Consider the following 25,646-nt stretch of genomic DNA (forward strand, 5'->3'; position numbering starts at 1 on the left):
ATCAGTTCCTGGCTGGAACAGTTCCTGAGTACATCTGCAGGTATATATCACCCCAGAAAACAGGGGGATCTGCTGGAAGAGGGCAACAAAGGTTTTCAGAGATGTAGAAAACATGGTCTCCTTGGATAAGTTGGAAGGGTCAGGCTTGCTGAGCCTAAAAAACACTGTAAGTCTCACACATGTATTAGAGAATGATAAACTCTTCACATCCACTGAGGGCAGGACTAGACATGATCTGCTCAGTATGGAGCAATGGAGACTGATTTTCTCCCTTGACACCAGCAGTTTCCCTACCAATTGAGACACTTGAGAAAACTCTGTTAAGGGAAGGATTATTAAGCACTGTTACAGGTCTAATGAGGGAAAATGCAAAACTCTGAATGGGACACTTCCAGAACAGAATACACCACTCAAAAATTATTTTAAGTAATGACCTCTGGTTTGGGCCAATAGAATGAACTGGATTACTTGCCAACATTTTTTCTAGCTTCTCTTTTATACTTTTTAATACTACCTGTGTACTTTCAGCCTAAGTAAAGTGTGTGTCTTCAGCAAGAACAGCAATAAACTGCAGCTCATCAAAACACCATGGGAAGAAGAAGGAAGTGCATGGTCATTACTTTCTCCACAGAAGCACTTGCAGAGAAGGATTCCTAAGGATTCAATTGGTAAGGCAGCATATCCTCATAGCCAAAAGGTATCAAAAATCAACGACAGATGTAACAAAACTAGAATCCAAGATACTTTGGCCGCGGACATTCTGCTAATATAGATAACAATCAAACCAACATACAAAATCCCAAGCTAAAGCCAGATTGGGATAGCTGTATGAGTAAAATGAACTCAAGATGAAGATTTTTTTTTTCCAACCATACAGTTTTAAAGCCCATTAATGAAATTTCTTTTCTTTAAAGCAAAAGAATCTGAACATGAAAATTTAAATAAGATACATAAAGAGATACTTACAGAGATACTTCAACTGAGTACCTATTTCCTGTCCTAGAAACTCCACCCCTAACCACTACTGCTTTCACTTGAATTTCCCCACATATTTAATTTGTTTATAAAATTACTTCTCTTATTATTATGCAACTCTAGTCTGTTACTTTTATTGGGATCATAAGCATAACATCAGTGATATCAGCTGTAGCTGCCACTCTGCCAGCACCAGCATTCTGTCTCCAACACTGGCTATGAGATGTCTATAGGAAGATGAAACAAATCCAAACCTTACTATCAAATCATGCAATAACAAGCAGGATAAGACGGGAGAATTCTTTTTCTAATCCCTCAGCATTCAGCTTACATTCTAGAGCATGAGATTTACTTACTTTTAACTTTGCATGCACATCTACATATATGACTCTACATAAGAGTCATAAAATAAAATCTTTTATATCCAAGCTACACAATCAAATTCTTGGCAAGCTGATTAACATTCTGGAACAGATATGAGCTGGGGGTGGAAAATCAGCAATAGGAAGACTTCTGCCCCAAAACACAAGTCAATGTAGTACTAACTCGAGCTCACTCTGCTACATGACACAGGCATATGGAAGGAGGCATATAGGAAAAAAAAATAATTAAAAAAAATTTAAAAAATCAAAAGCAACACCATTACACTGTCCCAAATGCAACACAGGTGGGCCACAATCAATCAGTGCTTCAAAATAGCTGCCTTTTATACACATAAACTAGGAGGCTGGATCCAGAACACAATTGGATCTCAGCTTCATACTGCTGTCTCACTTCTAGGAAAGCAAATCAAGCCCAAAAATCTCCTACTGGGTTATTTGGAAGTTCATTGAAGACTTACAAGTTTAGCTCCAAGCTGTAGCCAGCTTGTTCAGACTCCTACTCGGGCTTGGACTCTCTGTGAGTTTGGACTCTCTGCAATCCCAGCCTTCCAGCAATCACAGCCATATTCATTTCATACAGGTGAATACTTTAGCAAAGTCACCTGGACTTAAAAGACACCATCTCTGAGTGTCTGAGACCTCTTTAGCTCAAATCAAAACTGTCTTTTGCCTATATCAGCGTAGATAATATTTAGACCACAGCAGGTTTACCAAATCAGCCATCAGAAGCCTTTTCTGGAGACCAAACTCTCTTTCTAAAGTCTTCTTCTAAACAGATTCTAAGATCTCTAGACAAGTCAGTCCATATCTCTGTTTCCTCTCTGCACATGCCTATTTTTGTCTATTTTAAGTTGGAAACACTTCAGTCAGGAATTGCATCTCACTAAATATTCACATGAACAGAATCCCGGAGTGTCACTGAAATACAAATACACCTCTGGTATAACCTAATACATGACAGAACAAAATCTGATCTGACTCTGTCATGTCAGGCCATTCCAAAACAGAGGCACAGAAAAACAAAGCTGAATTCCTGTATCTGCTCACACAGCTCAATCCAGGAGCCCAGTACTGTACTGGTGGTTTAGGATTAAGCCAGGGAAAGGTCCACATGCAGATGCCAGTAACTGAATTAGTTGTGGTGCTAACAACAACAACACTATGGCAGGAAGGATTTCTGCTAAGGCTGCTCAAAGCCATCCAAAACACAGGCTGTACTTTCCCCAAGTGCAGTGTGGGTCAGTTTGGTTTCTGTGTCATGTTACCCTGCCACAATCTCCCATCTCACTGCTCAGGAGATGCTGTCCTCTTCTCATAAGTAACCATGGTTAAAAATATGCCTTAGTCTGGTCAAATATAAATTCTATACAACTTTTTTATTTCCATATTCTTTATAAGTGGTCATTTGGGGAGGATTGCTTCGTGGAGGTGTTTTTCTGCTTGCTCATTTTATGTGCAAGTTGGACAGGGTAGAGAACAGGCCTTTAGATCCAAATCAGATCCTCCCATGTTCCTCTCATAGTTAAAGCTGGATCGGAGTTCAGATGAAATAGTGCTAACATTTCCAAACTGCTCTCAGAATATTTTTGCTGGAATATCTTCTGGACAGTAGCTATTCTTGAGAAGTCTATCTAATGCCAAAATTCCACAGAAATGCTTCTTGCATTGAACTATAGCCCTGCAGCAGAGCTCCTTTCTGCACTGGATCTAAAGTAGGAACCAACAAAAGTGTTTCCCTCCCTATTATGCCCTCCCAATTTCCCTCAAGTGGATTCAGTACTGAGGCTGCATTTCCATTTATTTTGTTTTAGTCTGGTGTGGGCATGGAAAACAGTCACCTAAAATATCCTCCCTCTTACCCTAATAGCTCATGCACTTTTGCATATCCTCCTTCTACTTTTTAAACCTCTCACACACCTTTCAGTCCTTGCCCATGGCTACAGTCTGTGGCAAAAGCTTTCATCCAGGCAGTAACTTTTACACAAGTGGTTTTGCAATCTTTCAAACACCAAATTCTATAAGCAGATATATTCAGTGAGAAGTTCAACTACCACCGAGAATGCTTTTTTCAACTGTTTATTCTCAGCCACCTCAGAGCATTCATTTCCAAATATAAACTTAGCTTACTAAAACTGTAAATCGTGGATGGATTTGTAAACCTCAGGGAACTGAGGAACTGAATTTCTCAGCTAATATAAGCAGTGCTGGACTGGTTAAAAAGACTGCCCATGAATTAGCCTGGCTTTCAGATATGCTACAATATTCAGAGCCCCTCACTAGATATATACCAACAATAAACACCAGCTCCTCACAAATTAACATCCACTGAATATTTCTGCAACGAAAAGTTCATCATCTTTTTGTCTCACAGGTGATGGGTAGAGGAGAGTTGAAAAAGTCTGCCTCCAGCAGCATCTGCCTCATGCAGCAGTGTATGACGCAGTTTTCTTTAACCCAGTAAATCCAATGCTCTGTCAGTGAGTGGATTATCAGCCCAGGTTTAGAATAATCATTTGTGATGTGTCAGTTTACACGAGTTCAGAGCACATGTAAAAATCTCTCCATGTTCCACTCCTAGCTCTGCTACATTTTTCATGATATTGCATTCATTTTGTGCTGTCATAAACACACCCAATCAAAAGGCAGGCTCACTTCTTTTTCCAAGACTGTCAGCTGAATGTATTCTTGCTTGTGCAGGTCTCTCAAAATAAAAATCAACAACTGGGTAAAACAATGAAACAAATTTGGACCAGTTAAAACCGTATTCTCAATGGGTCTCTAATGAGTTTTACAGAGGTTACATTCAATACAAAGTTCATCCTTTTCACTTGATTCAGTTTCCCTCTTTTTTTAGCAAAGTAAAAAATTATTATATACAAACAGAATTTTTAACAATGGCTCTCCTCAATTTCAACAAGCCTGCACAGCATAAGCTTACAGGTCATGTAATGTGGTTTTCAGCAGCCATTTACCCGAACACTTTACATTTCCACTTTATGTTTTCCAAATCATGTACAAACTTGAACCAAGCCTTACAACCTTACCAAATACAGCTACTACAGTGTTATCACCTTCTAACATACCAAAGACATGAGGGTCAAGCAGCCAAATGACTTGTACAAGATTTTACACACCATCAGCAAAAAGCTGAAGGGTCGGAACCAGTGTGATTGCAGCCCTCCTGGCAGTACAGTGCTGTCTTTAGCTACAAAACACTGGCATGGATTCAGCCATTTCTTCATCTTCAAAAAATGTTGCCAGAATTTTTAATCAAAAGGCTTAAACTTGGCCTTGTTTAATTCTGGGTTTTAGTAGCACATGTCAAATAATGCATGGTGTGGTAGCAGAAAGAGTCCATGCAATATTAAATGAAATACAAAGGCAATCTCACTGGGCAGAAAGATAATATCCCTAACACAGCTCTGTGATGAGCATACCAGGAATACTTTGCTCAGCTCTGGAGAACACATTTCCTGAATGACAATAACAACCCAGAGGAAGATCACAAGAAAGCCATAAAAGTGTTAAGCAAGTAGAGAAGGACTGACTTACAAAGAGGTTAAAAGAGCTATGGATTCATCAACTAAGTCCTAAGTAGGGGACTTGACAACAGCCTGCAGGTACTAGAACATTAGCGAGGGCAAAGAATCATTTTAGTGAAACAAGAGTTTACAGCTACAGGGAGAAGTGTTAAATTAAAAATTAAGAAAACATTTACTGCTCAAAAAAGTAATTTTAATAGCAAAATCTTACTAGAGTGTAGGATGGACCTGATAATATGCTTAACCAACACTACTGCTTCTCAACTTTTCATCCTTTAAGAGCATAAAAATTGTCAGCTAAACCCTGAGAACATTCTACTTTGGAATTTCTTCAGTGGAATATTCGATTTGTCACTGGGGAAATTTCAACCATCCTTAACTCCGAAGCAACACGGATATGTCAGGCCCGTTGCTTTTGCACTGCTCCAGGTATGAAGTACAGCACTGACAAGGAGCTCCCTGACATGAATGGACCCAGGCTGTGTGTTCATGAACAATGTCCCAGTGGGGCATTCGCTGGTGGCTCCCGTCTCTCATTTAACCATCCTGAAAAATAACCTTGAAAATAAATGCCACATCTTGTTCTAGTTGACTTTTGGGATCATTAGCAAGGAGGAGGGAACTGAAGAACTCAATATTTACTATTTTCTGTTTCTCCTCTGTTTTCTCCAGGAAACAGGACAGGCACATAAGTGGACCTTGTTGACAGTGGCAGGACACAAAAGGCTCCATGAGCCAACTTCAAACAAACTTTGAGAATCACCAATTCAGCCTTTTGCCCTGCCCCTCTACTGGGGTCTGCCAAGGCTTGGATGAGTCAGCAAAGGGAATGAGTACTCATTTTTTAGCCAGTTGGGTTCACTTCACTCTGCTTTTTCGCCTGAATAACAGCACAGTATATAACTACTGGACTTTTACTGGGATCTGATGCACAGGGTGATCAACATCTACGGATGAAAAGCACAATAACAATGTCCTTTGTCTTGGGAAATGCTCTTTTTTTTTTTCCTACCAAAATTCAATGACGATTTTTAAAGGGTTCTCTTTGCCTTATTTTATTAAATCTGATATTTTTTTAAGAAAAGCAGTGGCTGTCTACTCCATAAAATATGGGCACAGGCAATGAGTACATCGAGGGCCTATTGCTGGCTGGCTAATTTCCATGTATCCTAATATGGTTAAGAAAATGTTTGACTGGAGCCCAGAGCAGAGCGCCAAACTTAACAACTCTGCAGCAAGCAGAGTGCCACAGAGTCCTCTGCTTAGACTCTCTGTGCAGGGCGTGCAGTTACTGCCTATTCTCATGAATTAGACCCTAATTATACTTCTGCACAGTTACACAACCCAGACCCTTTTGTTCTCTCTCCCCTGCCAGTGAAGATTAACACTTGCTGCCGTACAAGGCCTGCAGAGGTAGCAGCTCATTGGAGTGTTTCCCTTCTTGGGCTAGATATATTAAGGAAATCCTGGGTATCCTGAGGATATAAAAGCACACCCACTGTATGAGGCACACTGCATTTGTTTAAATAGCGCGGTTTTCAAGAGCTCCAATACAAGAACACACTTTCTTAATCTACTGCTAATGTACACATGAGATATTTTACAATATGAAACCTATATGCAGGGCAGGTATTTTCCTCACTATCTGTCTTGCTACTGCTGCCACTTATGAAACTTGGCAAGGTGCAGTTTGCTTACCTGCCTCTGAGCCCACTGAAAAATAAACTTTGCCCACCTGTGTTACATGTTTGCATTTCTGTCTTTCAAATTTTGCCGGGCAGCAAGTGGTTTAGAATTTTTGAAACAGTTAAACCAAAAAGAAGGTTACAAAGCAAATGAATGACATTACTAAGGTCAATCTTCAAGTCACACTTCAGTCTTCTCACTTATTCTTTTATCTAATGGCACCAAAATCATTGCAAAGTCTGATAATAGGGATTTGGTGTCAGAGGCAAAGTGGATCACGGAGTTTATATCAGCAAAACAACTCCCTTCAGGCCTTAAAAGAACTATACTACCTTGATTATGCAAAAGGGTTAGCTGGCCTCTCCCAGATCATTTCCTATGAGATCATATGCAGACTTGGAAACAGAAGGGACCAGTTTCAGGAAGTTTGGAAGCCTTTTATGGATTATATTAACAAGGCACAAGCTGTTCCCTAAAACTGATCGTACATCAAATTCCATTGCAGCCATGTGCCCTTGGTTGGAATGCTAAAGCATATATGATAGTACCAACAACCACCAAAAAAAGCAACAATTCTGTCATTTAATCCCCGTGACCTTTTTTTCTTTTTTTTTTGCATAGTGGGTGTGAGTTGTAATTTTTCGGGATGCAGGTAGCACACAAGGGGTTGCAATGGTAAACTTTCAAGTATCCTACAGAGTTTAGTTGCAACTTTAGTTAAATACCTGTCTTATTCAGTAGAAATAAAAAGTGCTACACTGCATGATTTTGGAATGATACCTAGTAACTATTAGAAGTCAGTTTTGCTTTTTATTCTCTGGTAAATACTAACAGAAAAACATAAATCTACACAAAACCGAATCCGTGCTTGAAAAATACCTTTTCTTGCTATTTGAGGCCTCACCTAATGTATTTACTACCAAACACATTTTCCAGTCAGTTCACTTGCTGTACATTTACTCTTGACATAAAAAATTAGAAAGCCCACCAGCAACTGCACTCCTTTTCCAAGAATTAACGCTGTGCATTTTCTTATTTTTTAGAATTTTACATCTAGAGGTTGCTTTCCAGAGGATACATATGGATGAGGCAGATGTCCTACACACACCAATGATTCAGCAGACCCATGAGACTATAAACACACCTCAAATGCCATAATTCTGTTTGGAAGTATGACAGCATTTATGAAGGCTCTGGCCTCCAGGATCTTTAGCAAGGCTTATGTATCATTTGGGTTTCATGTTAACTCTTTGGTGATGCATAAATTGCATGCTGAGCTTTATAAGACCTGGACTGTGAGTGGCTGAATTTCACTGTGGGAGGCAAGCTAACCTGTTAGTGGAATTAGATAACTTTCACCTATTTATTAGCAATGATATCAGCAGATTTTTCAGTTGAAAGTAACACAACATTTTCAAACAGGACCTCTCAAAGAAAAGTTACAATCTTCCCTTCCATTTACAGAAGGGGAAGAGAAGCATGGATAAATGAAATGCAGTTACCTACCCAAGGGCAACTGGTCATTCAAGAGCAGCACCTCTTGCCTCCCAGTTAAGTGCTTTCCCCCATGGAGTTGCACTTTTCTCCTACCATTGGCACATCATTGATGCTACGGCTGGAGAACCAAAACACTTAGAATTAAGTCCCCCACCATTAAACTGCCATCTCTTACTAGAAACAAGACACATTTTTGTTCTTGTCGGGACTGGAGAGGTATAAGAAGCACCTGAGCAGAGGAATGAAAACCTCATATATTTATTGTAATTATTTGCTATTTGTTTTGCTGTGCCAAAGAGGATGCAACAACTGAAAAACAACTGTTGCCTTCGCTTCATTTGTGGAATAACTAGCCCTGGTACAATCTTCTGGGAATCCATCCTTAGAGCCTTGCTCGTTGCTATTTATAACTGAGTAAATATTAGAGGATTCACATCTTTTTCCCTGAAAAAACAAGACCTTTGGCCTTAACATTTCTTTGGAAAGTGTTTCAGAGAAGGCTGTTGCCCTGCAGCAATATTTCCTTCCATTAAAATTCCCTCTTAAAATATATATGGCACAAAAGAGGAACACTAGACCTCAAATATACCACAAATATGAATAAGTCTGCCTGCAGGCATTTGGAGATTAGGAATTTGCCCAAAACATTATTCTTAAAGAATTAACCAACTCTCTGTCAGCATAGTTAACAGTCTCAAAAAAAATATTTACTTTGACACGCCTGTGTCAGGACAGCTCACCAATTGAATATTTCATGGTTTTTCACTGCTTAGTGATTAATTATTCCCAAGGACAGAAACTGGAGCCTTTACATTTTTGTGTGCAAATAAAAAAAAATGTATTTGGGAGCCAATACTGTCCAACAACCTAACTTTTAGGTTTCTATTCTCCTGGCTTCAGCCCAGCTCACCCTGCCTCTTCTTTCCCTCATCTTCTCATACAATCTGTGACACCCAGAGGCCAGAAGAGCAGGCAAGCTAAGGCTGACCACATGAATTCAATACATGCTCAGGATTCTGCTCTGCTTGGGATGCTTGAATTTGCCTGATGAACACCAGTAATCATAAAAGGCAAACTAGAAAAATGGTACAAGACAGGCAACATGACTCAGAGACAAGCCTTTATCTGCTATTCATTCACTGAAAGTGAATGTGGACACAATAACCATCAGCTCTGCCACATATATGACCATGACTTCTTAGGATGCTTACAAAACATTACCCTTATGGGAAAAGCCAAGATGAGATGTGTGATATCCCTCACCCAAGACAAAAGCCCTTGACAGTGGCCAGTCATTTCAGAGAGGTGTTCAACAGGCAGGGTAAGCATTCAAGGCAAGTCCTTTCATCACCTCCTCATGGAGGTTAGCTTCTTCACTCAAATTTTAAATACTGTTTAATTGTTTTCTTTAGTCTTCACTACCATAACTCTGTATATTGTATCACTATTTAAGGTAAATGTTCCACCCTTTCGGATCAGTGAACTTGCTACACATGACATCATCACCTCAACCTGTGTAGTCAGAATGATGGAGTTTTCCCCTTCTTCCACTTGGAGCAATTTGTGCTAAACAGCAATTATAAAACAAGTGCAGCCTGGGAGCATTTATTATCATCATTGCTTTGCAAGACTCCTATCAAGTGCTGAAGCAACAATCTTTTGAAAGCCTAATTTCCTCCCACCTGGCAAGCAGAATTCTTTTACATGTCCCTAGCAAACTAAAACCAGAAGACCTATGGAATATAGAGTCATCGACTTTGCTAACATATTCACCAATATTATTATCTTAATGACACATAATAGTCTCCATATTCAAACTTTTCACCTGGAGAAAGACTAGTATGGCTGTTGAGCTGACCTGATTACCTCAGTCTGTACCCTGAGTCTATGACTGATGTGTGTGCAAAGATGTAGGTTTAATGACAAAGACACGTAAGAGTTAGGCCTCTCAAGGGAAAAAAATTCTCCCTTTCCACTCAGGTAATGTCCAGGGAGCAGTGGAGCCACAACATGGAAGAATTTCTCCAGTGTTTCAGAGCTAGATTACCATGCACATACGTACTTATAATCCTTAGCACGCAAAACATGAAGTAAAGAAAAGATTAAGGTGGAAAATTCACAAATACACAAGTAATTTCTGACAGTCAGTTTAATCAAGGACTACCACAAAGTATCTTACAAATCAGTCTGATCACTAACCCAGAATGACCTTTTTCCATATGAGACTTTGAGCTTTAAAGGAAACTAAGCTAAAATTAAACTGCAGTTTATGATAACAATTGTCTCAATTGAACAGAAAATAGCTCCAGAAAAAAAAAAATCGTAATATAAGCACTAATAGCATGTCTCACCAGATATGATGCCCCTGAGCCTGGAAGAATGCTGCCTCTTCAGCTCATAAGGAATTCTTTGAGTAACCAAACTGTTATCACAGGAACTGGAAGGACAGAAGTGTTTATGTGGGATAATGAAGAGGGTACCAAAGGCAGAAAAACTTCACAGTTAGGATGATCTAGAAAGCAGACCAGATCTTGATCCTTGCTGCAGTTTGTAGATACTATTGCATCAATGACTTTAACTGACTTGCAGCTCATTTTCTTTTCCCAATCACTTCTCTGAGACAAAGAAACTCCCAAGCAAGAAAGGGCAGACTTCTCCAAGCATCTTGAGTCCCATTAAGGAAAAGAGTGGCTTCCACTCGCAGGAAAAACTGCTCCATTCACCTGATCCTGCTGTCATGACCTTAACCCAATCACAATGCAACGTAATCCTGAGAACAGCCTGGGAAACATCAGCCACAGAACTGAGAACATTAATATCCAAACTGCACCGATTAATATGGAGCTAAACCTGATTAAGCTAAACCCCATGAGTCAATTCAGAAAAAAAAAAAAAAATCTGAGGGAATTCCCTGTTTATTTTGGCTATAGACCAGCACAGTTCTTTGATTGCTGGCTGCCTTCAGTCAAAGATGCAAAAACATTTGGCTACTTCTGCATAGCTGCTGGATTGCATTCACACAGTTTTCAGTGACAGGTTTTTTGTCTGCCTTTACATGTACTTTGCCACTTTGTGACTGCAACAGTGATGGAACAGCCACCTTCAAGTAATAATTGGAATAAACGATAGCAGCTTAGACAGCGTGCAGTGTGAAAAAATTGCCTCTGAGCCATGCCTCAGAGGAAGAACTGGTGGGAGCTCCTGGGAGAGTAGACTTAGATCTCCAGCCAGGAGTAACATAAGCCACTTGGGAAGCTTGCTCAGGGACTCTGGTGGCTCACATCCAGTTCCACCTAGAGAGACAGTGAAAAGACAGAACTTCCAAATGTCCATAACTTCAGAAGACAAAAGGCTGGAATTACAGGGGCAGAGAAACTTTCTTTATCTGTTAAACCAGGTGAAGAAAGATCTCCAAAATGAGCTGGTTTCACAATCAACCTTTAATTAGACAAATAGAGAGTTTACCTTCCCTCTTCTACATCTAATTAACACAAACAGCAGGTGAGCTCGAGGTTATTCATTAGTCACTGGTTTGAGAAGGAGATTAGACAGAGCTCTGAAAAAATACACCACACTTTTGCAACTGACACTGCATTTTTGCACCATTTCTTCTAAAGCCATAAGCAGTAGTGAGGTTGCTTATCTTACAGAATTTTGAGGTGTTCGTATTAATTTTATACTGCCTGCCAAATGAGGTCTTATGAAGGCAACACTACCAAGATGGAAACCCAGAGCTGTGTCCAGCTAAGATGACAGTTCATACAGGAAACTCTGTTCTGGACCTAAAACTGCATAACAATAAGTTCTGAAAAGATCCACTTTTTCTGAGGTTTGCCAAATCCAGGAGACTGGGTGAAAGGAATGCAGATTCCCTTTGATCAATGCAGAAGTTCAGGTTACAGGACTATTACAGTCATTGGCAGTTGAAAGTTCTAATCCAGAGAAAATCTAGATCTATCCTTGCATCAATAAAATGCAAAACTACTCCAATCATTAATGAAATGGAATGACTGACATGCCATTCAGGAGTCGTGTAGCTACATGAGGTGAGCCAGTCCTTTCAAGCAGATACTCAGCTCTTACACCACTCACCCAGCACAACTTTCTGTAGCCATGAAAAGAGAAATACACCACCATTTACATACAATAAAGAAAATAAAAATTCAAAGGTACAATAGTGCAGTTAAGCAGCATTAAATTCTCTAACTTCCTGACTGCTGACAAGTTTCAGAGACATTAGTCTTAATCAGAAGAACATCCTTTCTAGGACCTTCACTTAGCCTTGTTTCCTGTGATACCTTAACATCACCTCGTTCCTAAGTGTTCTCATTCACAAGGTACTTAAGCACTCTTCTCACCAATCAAACAAGATTACTCACCTTCTTTAAGTTAGGCACACCTTTACTAAAGCAAAGCCAAAGCATACACACACATATATTCCTAAGGACATATTTTCCTTTCATGCCCTGTTTTTACTCTGTAGTCCAAAGCACAGTACCAAAAAAAACCTAAAACAAAACTGAATCCATTTTGCCACATATCTCCAAGGATTCCTCACTGAAACAAAATTAATGAATATATTTCACACCATTTCCTACTTAGAATGACATTTGTGGTGCATAAACTCCAGCTTTGTGCCCTCAAAGCTATCAAAAACTGAATTATCTCCTAAAAGCAAAACAGTGATGAAACTTGTCTATGGGACCTGATGACATGCATCTTGAGTCCTGAGAGAACTGGCTTAAATTGTTCCCAAGCCACTCTCCATCATATTTGAAAAGTCATGGTGGTCAAGCAAAGTCAATGACCGGTGACTGGAAAAAGGGAAACATTGCTCCCATTTATAAAAAGGGGAGAAAGGACGATCCAGGGAATGACAGACAGGTGAGCCTCATTTCCCTGTGCTTGGGAGGATTATAGAGCTTATCCTCTTGGAAGATATGTTAAGTAAGGGTGTGAAACAAGGCATCTTGCAGGGCTTTACTAAGGGTAAATTGTGCCTCCCCAGTTATGGCCAGATAGGGACAGGACAAGGGGCAATGGTTTTACACTGAAAGAAGGCATGTTTAAGTCATATGCTAAGAAGAAACTCTTTACTCAGAGGGTGGTGAAATGCTGGAAACTGGAACAGGTTGCCTAGAGAAGTCATGGATGTGTTCAAGGCCAAGCTGAATGGGGTCCTGAGCAACTTGATGTAGTGAATGGCATCCCTGCACATGGCAGAGGAGTTGGAACCAGATGATTTCTAAGATCCAAAACATCAAAGTCAAGGGACACCATCAACTAATAAGCTTGTATACAACTAATCTATTTGGCTTATACTCAAGCAATCTCTGGGTGACACCTAGAGAAAAGTTGCATTTCTTGCTCTTCTTTCCTAAAGGAGGCCAAAGTGCAACACAAATTAATTTACCTTATTATTTTTTTTAATCTTTCATATAGATCATCTCATTATATTTACTTACATACTGATCAACCAGGCTGAGGAAATTGAGGTTTGGGTACCAAACCCCAACATCTGTGGAAATAGAAACTTTCTCTTGTTCTTCAAGTAGTCAGTACTGTCTTTCTTTCATAACTTTGTAACTAGAGATAGCTACTTCTAAACAAAAAAGTAGACCATTCAACATTTTTATAAGCAAACTAAATCATGTTTTTCCATTGCTCTTTTCCAGTGTGAAATTCTGTTCTCTGTAGGAAGGGAGAAATGATCACTATTAGAAAATAAAGTCATTGCAGTTTGGAACACAAGGTATCAGTCTAATAAATTTCTGAGAAATTCCTGCCCTTCAATTTAACTTGACCACTATGATAAGCAAGCTGGGATCTGCAGTTTACTTTTTCTTACTGGAACAAGCTTTGTGTAAACACAGTATAGGATGATAGTGCTTTGCAGGCCAAGCAAAATAACCGAATCTATGTTGTCTATCTCTCTCCCCTTCCTCAAAATAAAAATTGATGGCACACTAAAAAAAAAAAAACAAACAAAAAACCAAAGAAACAAAAAAAAACCCCACCAAACTGTAAGTTTTCTGAGCTAGTACTTAAAAGCTGGAGTGCTATAAGTTGTCCAGATCATTTTAGAGCACAAATTCTTAATGATTTAGGCCATTTCAGTGACATGAATGATTGAACATGAGATCTCATTCACTGTTACAATGCTGGTTATCTGATATCAGATCAACCCAGGTGATATGAGCACAGGAGCTGCAGAATCAGGCCTGAGCTCTCTGAGGAAGATGAATTGCACAATTTCACACACATCCTGTTTTACCAAGTTGGAGGCCTGCTGACAACAGGTGCCTTCCCACATCAGTAAGTAACAGTGCCAGGACATTATACACAGATTAGAAATTGGGTTGAGGCCCTGTAATCTCTCATATCAGGGCAATCCTGGTGGGTCTGTTCTATGGTATTAAATGTGGGAACACTTAGATGGTAGAGCCTGCATTAGCAAAAAAAAAAAAAAACAATGGCACGAGGGCTACCTATTTCCATTCTCCTGGAAAGAGCTTGGTCCTCTTTTCTATAACCTAAACAAAGAAACAAAATTACTTACTTCATTGCAACACCCACGGGGGACCAAAATGCTGAGGACAACTCTTCCCATTATGGCACAAAAATTTGAATACCTACAGAAATCAAACCTGGATTTCTGAACGTCTTTGGAGCCCTGGCTCAGGGCAGGAGGCATGAATAGCATCCAAAAAACTCATTGAAACTGTATCTGGTATGGTGCTGATTCAGAGGAAAGCACTAGATGTGCTGAATTACCTTGCTTCCCAGTAATTCTGGTTGCAGAAATTCCCAGGGATTACTTGGTCTGGTTTTATTCAGCTCCTAGGATCAAAAGGCATCCAACAAGCGGGTCTGGGCTGCAGACATTTTAAAGGAGACAAATGGCAAAAAATATCTTTCAGTGCAACCAGAAATATCATCTTCTGCCTCTTACCTGAAGAGGCAACATGAAAACCAGCACAGCAGAATCTCCTTGATGCTCTAATAGCAAGCAACCCACAGTGAAGAACCACACATATAGAAAATCACATTTGAAATGCTCAATAGGGTGATCATCCTCAGATGCAAATTCCTATAATTACAGCTGAACCAGGCTGAAGACTAAAATTTGACAGAAAGGTGTAATACATTGCAGCTCATAGACTTCTCGTGTGCTTTTGAAAATCCCCCTTAAGACGTTATTTTTAACAAGCTTTTTATATAAATACATATGACTGATTAAAGGGGTATATTAAAATGGCAAAGCAATAATTCTACCTGTTGTAACAAGGTAACTTCTTTTACACTTTTATCTTACCTATTAAAGCAAGTCTTTGAATTTCTCCTTTAACAGCACAGACACCTAAAGCAGTTTTATCTGTTACTTGAACTAGAGCAGCACAGTTTTTTCATGGTATTTTTTGCCAGTGATGAGAAAAAGCACAGTTAGCCATAAGCCTTGCTCAAAGTACAGCATTTAGTCCCCTTCATAACTCAAACATGAAGCTGAATTTCTGACGATTTCTGTTAACAACACCTTGATGACAATGTGTGATAGTCCATTACACAACAGGAAAAAAAGTAAGGCAGGTTGTCTGTTGTTTCCTTGTCAGCATTCAAAAACACAATGTGTGTGTGAATGTTGCATGTGCAGACAGAACCCTATTTCAAAATCAGATATTTTTGGTTAATACTCCCACAATTCACCCACCTGTCCTACTGCCTCTATCAGTTCTGGACTCAATCATCAACATAAATATTAGAATTTTAGAAAAGGATGGCTTTTTGAAGAACCTTTAATTCCTGCATATATTTACTGCAAAGAAGGTCATGACCTATTTTACTTATATTTTCCCTCTAACATTTTTGTTTCATGTTTTTCTTTATAGGAGACTGAAAGATAGAGATTCTGTACATTTTTGTGGGACAACTGTATTGGGCAGCCAGCCCATTCCTAAGCCAATATCAGCAGTAAATCTATAGCTCAAAGAAAACTCTGAGGAGACACAGGTTTGTGGGAGGAAGGTTTTGTTTGGTTTTGATTGTTTAAATCTGCAGAACTATTTTTGACAAGTTTGTCATCAGACTCACAAAGGAAGAGTGGAATTTAAAGCATGATCTGCTCTGAAGGATCTCTAGTACCCAGTCACATTATGCTGAACATCTCATCTACATTCAGGTCCTGTCCCTGAGGTTACTCCAATTTTAGTACACACTAGCAGACCTACTGAGTGTTCCCTGAACATTTAAACTGACCATCAGTAGCCTATATTATAAAACACATATATTTTACCTCACCATTCATTTTCCTAACTTATTTCGCTGGAGTTTCAGTGTGTGCTGACGTAAGAAATAAAATATAAGCCAAACAATATTTTGCCCAGCCTGAGACTTTGCTACATGGCTGAAATTTACCCTTTGTTCAAAAAAATAGGTTTTTGAAGCAAAGGTCTTTTGATAGACATCGGGAGGACAATTACAGTTCTACAAGTGGGCAATGCACTGGGCTGTGTTGACACCACACACCCAGCATGACTTCGTGACAGGTTAAGAGTTGGATGGGACTGAAGGTTATGCCAGCAATACAAAGGCATAAAACTGTCACAAAGCTGTCAAAGCCACACATTTGGAGATAAAATCCGAGATAAGGCAGCAACTTATTGTTCTGGAGCAAGGAAGACAGCTAGACGAGGAGATATGACTGCGAGCACGCTGAAGACAGAGCATCAATGGGTGTTCACAGTCTGGCTGAGCCCTCTCTGGCCCTCAGTTCATTCCCACACAAGGCAGTCAGGGAGCCAGCAGTGAATCACTTTTCCTAAGCATAGACCCTGATCGATCCCAGCAGCCAAGCAAAGACATAAGCATGCCCAACACACTCCCACGCCAGTGGTCTGTCCTTTGTCACATTCTTGCACAGTGTAAGGAAGGTCTGCAAGGGCAGTGTCTGCCCCTAGTCAGCAGGACCTTGAACCCTCCCCCTCGAGCACGCTGGGCTCCTGCTTTTTAACCTCTAGCCAGCACTGTTTCCATGCTGGAAACCAACTCCAACAGAACAGCTTCTGTAGCACTTCCAGAGAAACACATGCACATGCCTCTGACAGACTAAAGATAAGAAGCAGGCAGTTCTTTGCTTGTTTGGCTGCTGAAGATCTGCTGCTTTTAAAGCACACCTTTCAATTTTCACTCCTAATCCTAATAGAAGCATGATTCTGTGCTAGCTAAACATTTCACAGAAGATCCACAATGTCCATTCATGTAACTAAAGGCACATTGTCAGAGTTTAAAGCTATTTTCCTTTTTGCCAGTAGGTACAGCACGAATCATACCCTCCTTTACAAACCCAGGAGCTTCTCAAAGGTTCAAATTTCACTCTGTTTGAGACTGGTATAGTTCACATAGCTTATTAATGAAACATTGGGAAACCTCAGAATAGAGAGAGACTCTCACAGAATCCCACGATTCCATGAAAAATCCAAAGACAGGCTCCTATAGCCATCAGTAGCAACTCAAACACTCTTCATGCAAAAAAGGGCAACATATAACATATATTTTTTATTTAAATGAACCAGCAAATTGTGTCTTGGAAACAGAGGAGAGAAGAAAAACATTTATCAGAAAACACATCTACTGAAGCTAGTTTATTTTAAGACATTTTAGTTGAAACATGCTTGGGAAAAAATTATAATGAGACAATTGAAAAAATGCAGTACCAACAAAAAATACTGCATCTTTTTCATTTGTTAGGAGTCTAGTTTATTTCATAGATTTTAAGACATGTTTAGATTCCATAGGTTTAGTATTACATCACTAATGGTTCATAATGAAATTCCAGGCAATAGCAAAAAAAAAGAGATTTAATGATAGTACAACACAAGATATGGATATGGGGCCCTTTGAGCAGATTTCCTGATAGGAATGTTGAATATGGGTTAAAATAACACAGTTGTCTGGCTCACTTGTGCATGCTAAAATGTCGTGTGACAGAGCATGAGTTATGCTATTACTTGAATCTCTTTTAAGAAGTTAATCTAATTCTACCCTCTGCTGGATTTTTCGAAAGATTTGTCATTTGCTATGGCTCTGTGACGCCACCAACCATTTTAAAAAGTATTTTTTCTGTTTTCATATCCCATCCATCTTCTTGATGAAGAATATTTTCAATGGTTTTAGTAACATGTTTGATGCTGGCTGGACAGTGAGATCAGTGCTCTTCAAAGCACAGCGTGACACGGTGGCAGAGCACTTGGCTGGCATCACCTCCAGTTCGGTGCTGTCGCATGAGTAATTCTTTTTTGTGCTTCAGTTTGTCAGTGACAAAAGGGAAAACAACACCAAACTACTTTGTAAAGATCTTTGAGATCAAGACAGAAAAAGCCGTGCCTGACAGCTTGATTGTAATGCCTGTTTTTACTGTAGAAGGAAGGTATCTTTTAAAGATTTGTTTAAAACGAAGTAGCAAGAAAGCTACTTAACATCTTGGAGCTACACAGGGTTAAAAGTCATTCAGAATAATCATCTACTTTCTGCAGGTAGATAGCCTGAGTCTGGGAAAGGCGAACAGAGTCCAAAGCCATATAAACTGGCATCAGTGTATAGGGAATTTTCTAAACTCCAAGATATTGACTGTAACAACATTTGCCCCAAAAGAGAGCTTGATACAGTATCTCAAATAAACTATTGCTTTGTCAGTTCCCCAGCAAATAATTCTCACTAGAGTTGTTCAGTTTCATGTTTTTATACCAAAGGCAGATAAAGAAAGTAAAACATTGCAGAAATACTGAGGAAAAAAAGTCTGTGGAACAATATATTCAATGAGCCACCTTTGTTTTAACATGCAGGACAGGACTATGTTGTCAGATCTGTGACAAGTCAGGCTGACATTTGAGGACCAGCATAAAAGAAAAGAAACAAATGAACTGTTGAAAATCTTCTTTGAATGCAGTGATGTTACTCATGAGTCACCCAACAATCCATATGTCACAAGCATCAGACAGATCTGAGCTAACAGAAACTTCTTCCAGTAGGGTCCTGACAATGCTGACAAGATTTACACCAAAGAAGTTGCTTCCACTCGAAGGAACTACTCCTCACCATTTATGGGTTATGGGGAAAGCACACAGCACAGCTTGGATCCTGCAGCTCAACCTCCCACAGAATTCAATTCCCATCTTGTATGAATATCAGGCAAGTACAGCACACAGACCATCATTATTTGGCTTATTACATACACATAAAAAAGGAAGTAACCCAAGCATAGAAACAGATTTTCAATACAGATAAAAGTAAGGACGTGTGTCAGAACAGAAAGGAGAACATTGTAGACCCCACCTTTAGCACTTCAAAGGACACATTTAATTTTGGTTAAAAACTGATATGTGAGACAGAAGACATGACTCCCCTGCTAAGCTTACAATTAGTGCCACTTGACAAATTAAGGAGAAATATGAAAGAGCAAACAGAACTTTGATCTACCAAAAGAGCCAGGTGATTGTTTTACATCCCATGATTGTGTGACAGTATAAAACGTGAACTTAACAAGGACTTTTTATGTTATTTTTATATTATGCTTGCACAGTCATTGTGATCGGGTCAAGATTTTTATTTAACTGGTCCATTTTACTCCAGAAGAATAGTGAGTTTTGATGAAACCACTACAACTTTCCTGTCTGCCAACAATGAGAAGTAAAAATAAGTAGGCCTGAAAGGTTTCTCTAGTAGAATTACTTTCTACTGTACTGCTTTACATAGCATTCAATTTGAATCAAACTGAAGCATCAGGCATACTTAGGATGTAAAATGAAAACACTCCAGATTTATGCACTAAAAATTCACACAGAATTTACAGATATCTAGTAGCCTAGGATATTGGACATCCAGAAATCTGGTGTATTGTGGCCAGAGATTATTGCTAAAAACAGTCAACAGCCAAAAAATCAGTGAGTCTGCCAAATCTGAGGACAAACTACATCTGAATAGAAAGAGAAGCTTCGTCATCAACTTTGACAGGGCCAAAAACTCAGCATCTGTTTCCTTACATGTTAACTTTCACTTTCTTAGAAATCACTACAACAGTTTCATTTCTTGATTTTAAAGCAATCACAAACATCTATTCCAACTGTATTTTTGAAGTCTTTTTATGTGTATATAGAGCCTGGTCTCCAACAAAATCTATTCTTAAATCTAAATTCTGTGGTGTTTCATAGGTAAACTGTTTCACAATCTAATCAAAAACTCACTGAAGACTTTCCATCAGGCCCTTCATTGTGTGACTACTGAAAACAAGTGCTGCCAAATGATACCCTTTCATCTTAGTTTCTGTAAAGTAGCCATAACCATCCATGCTATGGAACAGAGCTAAAGGACTTCCCTGCTCTGTGGAGCCTCAAACTCCAACTCTATTAACCTGACTACAGCCCCTTGGAGGACTTCTTTCCAATGGAAGTTACGAAAATCAGGGTGAAATATATGCTCACACATCATAAAAGTGAGGTTTTGTTTCATTTTAAACTACAAGATTAAAAAAATTATGCCATGAATAATAAAATGGAACTTACAAATCCCTAAACAGTAAAGAGTTTGCACTGTGGAGCTGCTTCTGGTCAACTTTTCCTCATAAAAATGAAAAATGCGTCAAAAAGTGGAAAGTCAGCATCTCTGACATTTGTCAGTGTTGTTTTCCACCTGACAGAAAAAGACCCCAAAAGATTGGCAGGTAGCTAGCCTACTAGTCCTCAATCAGGTTTCTAATTTTTCCTGTCCCATTTCAAGTGTAAATTAAGACAAAATCTTCAGGCTCACTACGCCTCAATCTGCGTAATCCAAATGATACTTTCAATGAGTTTTAGTACTTCTGAAAAGATCTTGGAGACCTTTTAGATGAAAAGTGTTTTTACATGTAATATATTATTATTAATGACATTTCACCAAATATAAAAGGACTCCATATTTGAATGCCAGATTATACTTGCATGTTTCTTTTTTCCCTTCAGCAAACTAACCATCTCCTTGAAAGGGTGTGGCCAGCTTTAACTTCTGATCCCCAAATTTCTGGGGACATTTACTAACTGTTCAAAAAAAAAAATCTTCATTATGTTACACACCTACCACAGCATCAGATGACTTTCCCCAAAAGATCAATACCTTGTATCAAAATTAAACTGTCTTACCTCAAAAACAGCAGAACTTCTATTTGTATGCAAATGCTAACAGTTCATTTAAAGAGGAGGAAAACCCAATTTCAATAGATAATAACTACATCATCAGTTTATTACCCCGTCAGTTTACTACACACTGATGGTCTGATCAGGAGAAACCTCCTTTCTCTACTTATAAACTGAGCTATTCCTCGAGTTTCCCATACTTAATTCACAATGGCATTTTTCTTCTCCACTTTTAAGATGACACAGGCTGACTGCTGTTTTTCACACTGGCTCCCAACAACTGAGAACTTCCTGAGTTGTTAAAAAGGAATCTTTGAAAAAATGAGTTGTTGCTGAACCGAATTCACTTTGTACAGCAAGAAACTCCCAACAGGCAATAGAACATTTTCAAATTTCAGGGCTGTGCAAGGATTATAAATGTGGCTCCACCTCTCTGTAATATAATGAATCTGAGACAATGAAATCTTCCCCTTGGCAGGAGGGACAGGATTGCCCCATGGCTGAATGAGGATGCCCCACTGCTGTCCCAGCTCTATGTGCATTCAAAACAGAGCCTGACAGGGCATGACAAAAACAACAAGAATAATTCACAGCAGCAATAGTCAATATAAAACAGCAAAGGGTTCACTTAGCCAGCTCTCTTACACCCCTTGATATGCAACTATGGGGGATGAAGTGTGCCACACAAAAGATGACTCAGCAGAGTTAACATTCATATGTTTCCTGGCACTGATGTGAAAGAGCTCAACAAGTGGACTTCAGAAGACCTCTATGCTTAGTGCTTGCTGCTGGCCAGTCCTGCTCCTCTAGGGCCATTCTTTCTGCTTAACTCTTACCCGTGATGTACATAAGCATTCCCAGCAGGTAAAAACATACCTGAACACCAAGAGAAGGCAACCCAACTCTTGTGTTTAACCACCCCCAAAATGCCACTATCATTATGGCCATTGGCCATAGATTTCAAAAATTTGAATCCTAATCATTTACCAGAGGATACACATGAAAAAATTGGTCTGTCAAATTGTAGGCAGTGCTTCTCCCATTGAACAACCCTTTCTCTGACATCTCTTCGTTACTGCATTTGGAGGGAAGGGGAAAAAAAAAAAAAAACATTTATGCAGCTTTAGCAGTACAATTCTGTTTCTGCCACCTTAGATATGTTAATGTCATACATAAATCTCTCTGTTTTACGAATGGCATCATACATCTTCCCGGGCATTTCTAATTCACTCCTTGTTGCACTATCAAGGTACTTTATCACATGGGGTTACACTGTGTCAAGTATTAATGTGGTACAGACACTGTGCCTTGTCTTTCCTAAGAAAGTACATGTTCTTATCTAAATTATGAAGACTAATAACTTGATATATTGTCCCTGAAAACATACTTGAGTGCTGTGTATTCAGATAACTAGAGCTTTTTTTTTTTTCACTCCCAGCGAGTGATCATAAATTAAGTCTCCATAGGAGTTAACCCAAGAATAAGCTGAATTCCCAATATGGAAGCAGGGAAGAAGGCTGTACTATAACAAGGTAATTCATGTCTCATATGACTGGGACCACGTGCCACACCAAGCAGGACTCACAAGGGTGGTACAATCCTTTTGCTCCCCAGCAAACCCATGCCTGCAGAAATATTTTCTAGGAAACTGCACTTCTTTCCCCCTGGAAGTTTCTTCACTGCGAATAAACACTATTATACATAGTCCCCACTGCTTAATCCGTTTGGCAGGCTATGTGCTTTGAAAATTGGATACCTGACAGTTAAAATTGTTTTCAACTGATAAGTGGCCTAAGGATGCCCCTTTGCTTATTACTTCTTTGATCCAGATAAGCATTTGGCTGTTTAATCAGTCACAAGGCTAAGGCAAGAAGAGAGAACACTCAAAAGCCTTAGAACCCCACGTATTTAATTTAGCCTAAAAGTAATTTCTGGGCAGAAAGGGAAAATTTAATTAACTCTTCTCTACAAAAATGTATAGTAAGATGTGTAGCAAGATCTTATGCATTCCTTTGAAACTTGTCATACATTCCTGAATACCTTTGACAGCCTAAGAAGTTATGTGTCTGCTTCTGATTAGATAATTGAAATAAATCTACACCAAATAAATTCAGATCTCTTAAAATAAACAGCAGAGGTGCATGAACTTTGTAAAATGCGTGTAGTACTTCAACCAAAAGGCATTTCTGCAAAAATCAGCTCTCACAAAGGAATTTATTTCTCTATTTTTTTTCCATGCATGTAGACTGCAGTGTCCAAATTTTAATCCAAACTAATTGCAGTCAGGGTCAACTACAGTTCCTATGTGAACTGAAAACCACCACAGCAGAGGGAAATCATATCTTTTAACACTTTCTGTCTTCATTTTACCCCTAATAGTTAAATGTTCTTTAAAAACAGGAGATACCAGTGTCAGTCACTTACTCCAAGTCCAGCAAGTATTTGCCTGCTGCTTCAACTTGAGACAACACTGCAAAACCTGACTGACAGTCTATAGGGAAGAGCACTGCCTCACATGGTCAATCTCTATTCACTACATCCAACCCAACAAGCCACCAGCCAATCCACATTGCAATACTGTTTTGGCCAGACTACAAAGCTTGGAAAGGTGTATATATATATATCTGTCATATATATTACAGTGCAATATAGTACACAGACCCAGACATATATAAGCTGGAAGATGGCTGTAAAACTGTATGTATTACTTGGCAACACGTGAAGAGAACAAGGAGAATTTGACAGAGTACAACTGAGTTATATCAGTTATTACTGGCTATTACAGTTATTACTAGTTTAACCAGTTATTACTGGTTAAAGCCATGCAGCTTCCTAATATTCAAAAAGAGCACACAGACATCAAGGGTTTTCATGAAGTGCTGATAGTGACCACACAGACCCGAGTCATGCTGATCAGATCAATCTTATCACACTGTCATCACTCAGGTAACCCTGCCAATCATAGTGCAATACCCTACCAAAACCACACAGAGGACAACACACGGTGCATTCAAGATGAATCATCTTGACGAAAATCTTCATGAACAGAGAGCTCACAGCAAGATGACCAAAAAGAAACCTCAGTGCATTGCAAGTTTCTGGAATGACAGGTCTTGCAAAGATGCTAAGATGATATCACACTTAGTACAGCCAGAAACTTCTTTGGAAATGTGTTCTCCAACAGTCACAGGGAGATAATATTCCCCTTGTCCTTATTCCTGGGACAACTGCACTGTCAGGTCCAAAAGTAGGCAAAGCAAACAGGGCAAGTTTAGGCAGTGGGATGGCACTGCTCTGTTGCAGCCACTCACAGCCATCTATCTGTATGACTTGGGAGTAGACCTAGTCCAAAGCACGACTGGTGTTGACAAGATACATGCAGACTTCTTAAATATCTTGAGTCACCAGCACTACATGAAGGTACATGAAGTCGTAGAACTGATGAAGTGTTTGACATTTACAGGGAGACATCTAGAAAAGGGGATGAAAGATGCAACAGAGAAGCCTATACAAGCATACATTTGAAAATATAACCTCAAGTCACAAAAGAACAGTTTAAAAATGTGCCATGGAGTCCTATAAAGAAGTCAAGCCTCATCAAATATATTGGCAGGGAAAATGGAAGTAAAAGTACTGGATATACAAAGATGACAAATTCTACATTAAACTTGGGTCTGTGTCTCAAGCTAACCCAAAACCATTCAGACGAAAACTTACTTCTAAAGGCTCATGTGATGGCAGATCCACCTTCTGTTACTTTGCACAAGGTTCACACTTAGTCAGTTAATCATGATCAGAGCTGAAGACTGATACTCTGTCATGATGTGTCCTACCCAGGACATCAACACAGTGGAACATTGACCAGGGGCCAGATTCATAGAAACAGAGTCAATGATCTACCCTGTACATATTTTAATGCTTTTCGAGGGAAAAAAAAAAAAAAAAAAAAAGGAAAAAAAAGCAGCAAAGTCCTAAAATTTCATAAGAACTGTTATGAACAATTTTTTTCTGAGCTTAGACAAACACTGGAACTACAACCAGACTAGTCACAGAAGACTGATAGTCTTATTGCTGCCTACATACACCAAGCATTAAATAACAGGTAACACTGAACACAAGGATCAGCTCTGTTATGTTAAGGATATATAAGGGCAACACTGATGGTACAACATATGAACCTACATTACCAAAAGACTGATGAGCAGGACTGTAGAGTGTATAATCACCAAAAGCTTCTGGACAGCAGGGAATTTATATAAAAACATACATGTAACATGTAAATGTCTTGCAGTACATTTTCTTTCCCAGGGCTGAAAAGTGTAATTACTTTCTTTTGGTCCATTAAAATACCGTGGGCGGGATTTTCCACTCACTCACTTTTTACCATCAGATACATGAAGTGT

General features: G+C 39.2%; 1 protein-coding gene across 5 annotated transcripts in view; it reads right to left on the reverse strand.

The window, feature by feature from the left end:
• Window positions 1-25,646, reverse strand: part of CALD1 (caldesmon 1) — a 196,417-nt gene that overhangs the window by 145,603 nt on the left and 25,168 nt on the right. Inside the window, exons 2-3 of one of the 5 annotated variants that reach the window (XM_032687556.1) lie at window positions 14,858-14,923; window positions 10,435-10,520 (exon numbers count right to left, since the gene is read on the reverse strand). The exons of 1 other annotated variant lie outside the window; for it this stretch is intronic. The gene's annotated coding sequence lies outside the window, so the exon portion shown is untranslated. Of the gene's footprint in view, window positions 1-10,050; window positions 10,122-10,434; window positions 10,521-14,857; window positions 14,924-25,646 lie in introns of those variants that run through there. 3 more of the 5 variants (XM_032687558.1, XM_032687557.1, XM_032687559.1) reach the window with 3 other exon arrangements.

This window comes from Chiroxiphia lanceolata, chromosome 5, assembly GCF_009829145.1.
Source record: "Chiroxiphia lanceolata isolate bChiLan1 chromosome 5, bChiLan1.pri, whole genome shotgun sequence".
Classification (NCBI taxonomy): Eukaryota; Metazoa; Chordata; class Aves; order Passeriformes; family Pipridae; genus Chiroxiphia; species Chiroxiphia lanceolata.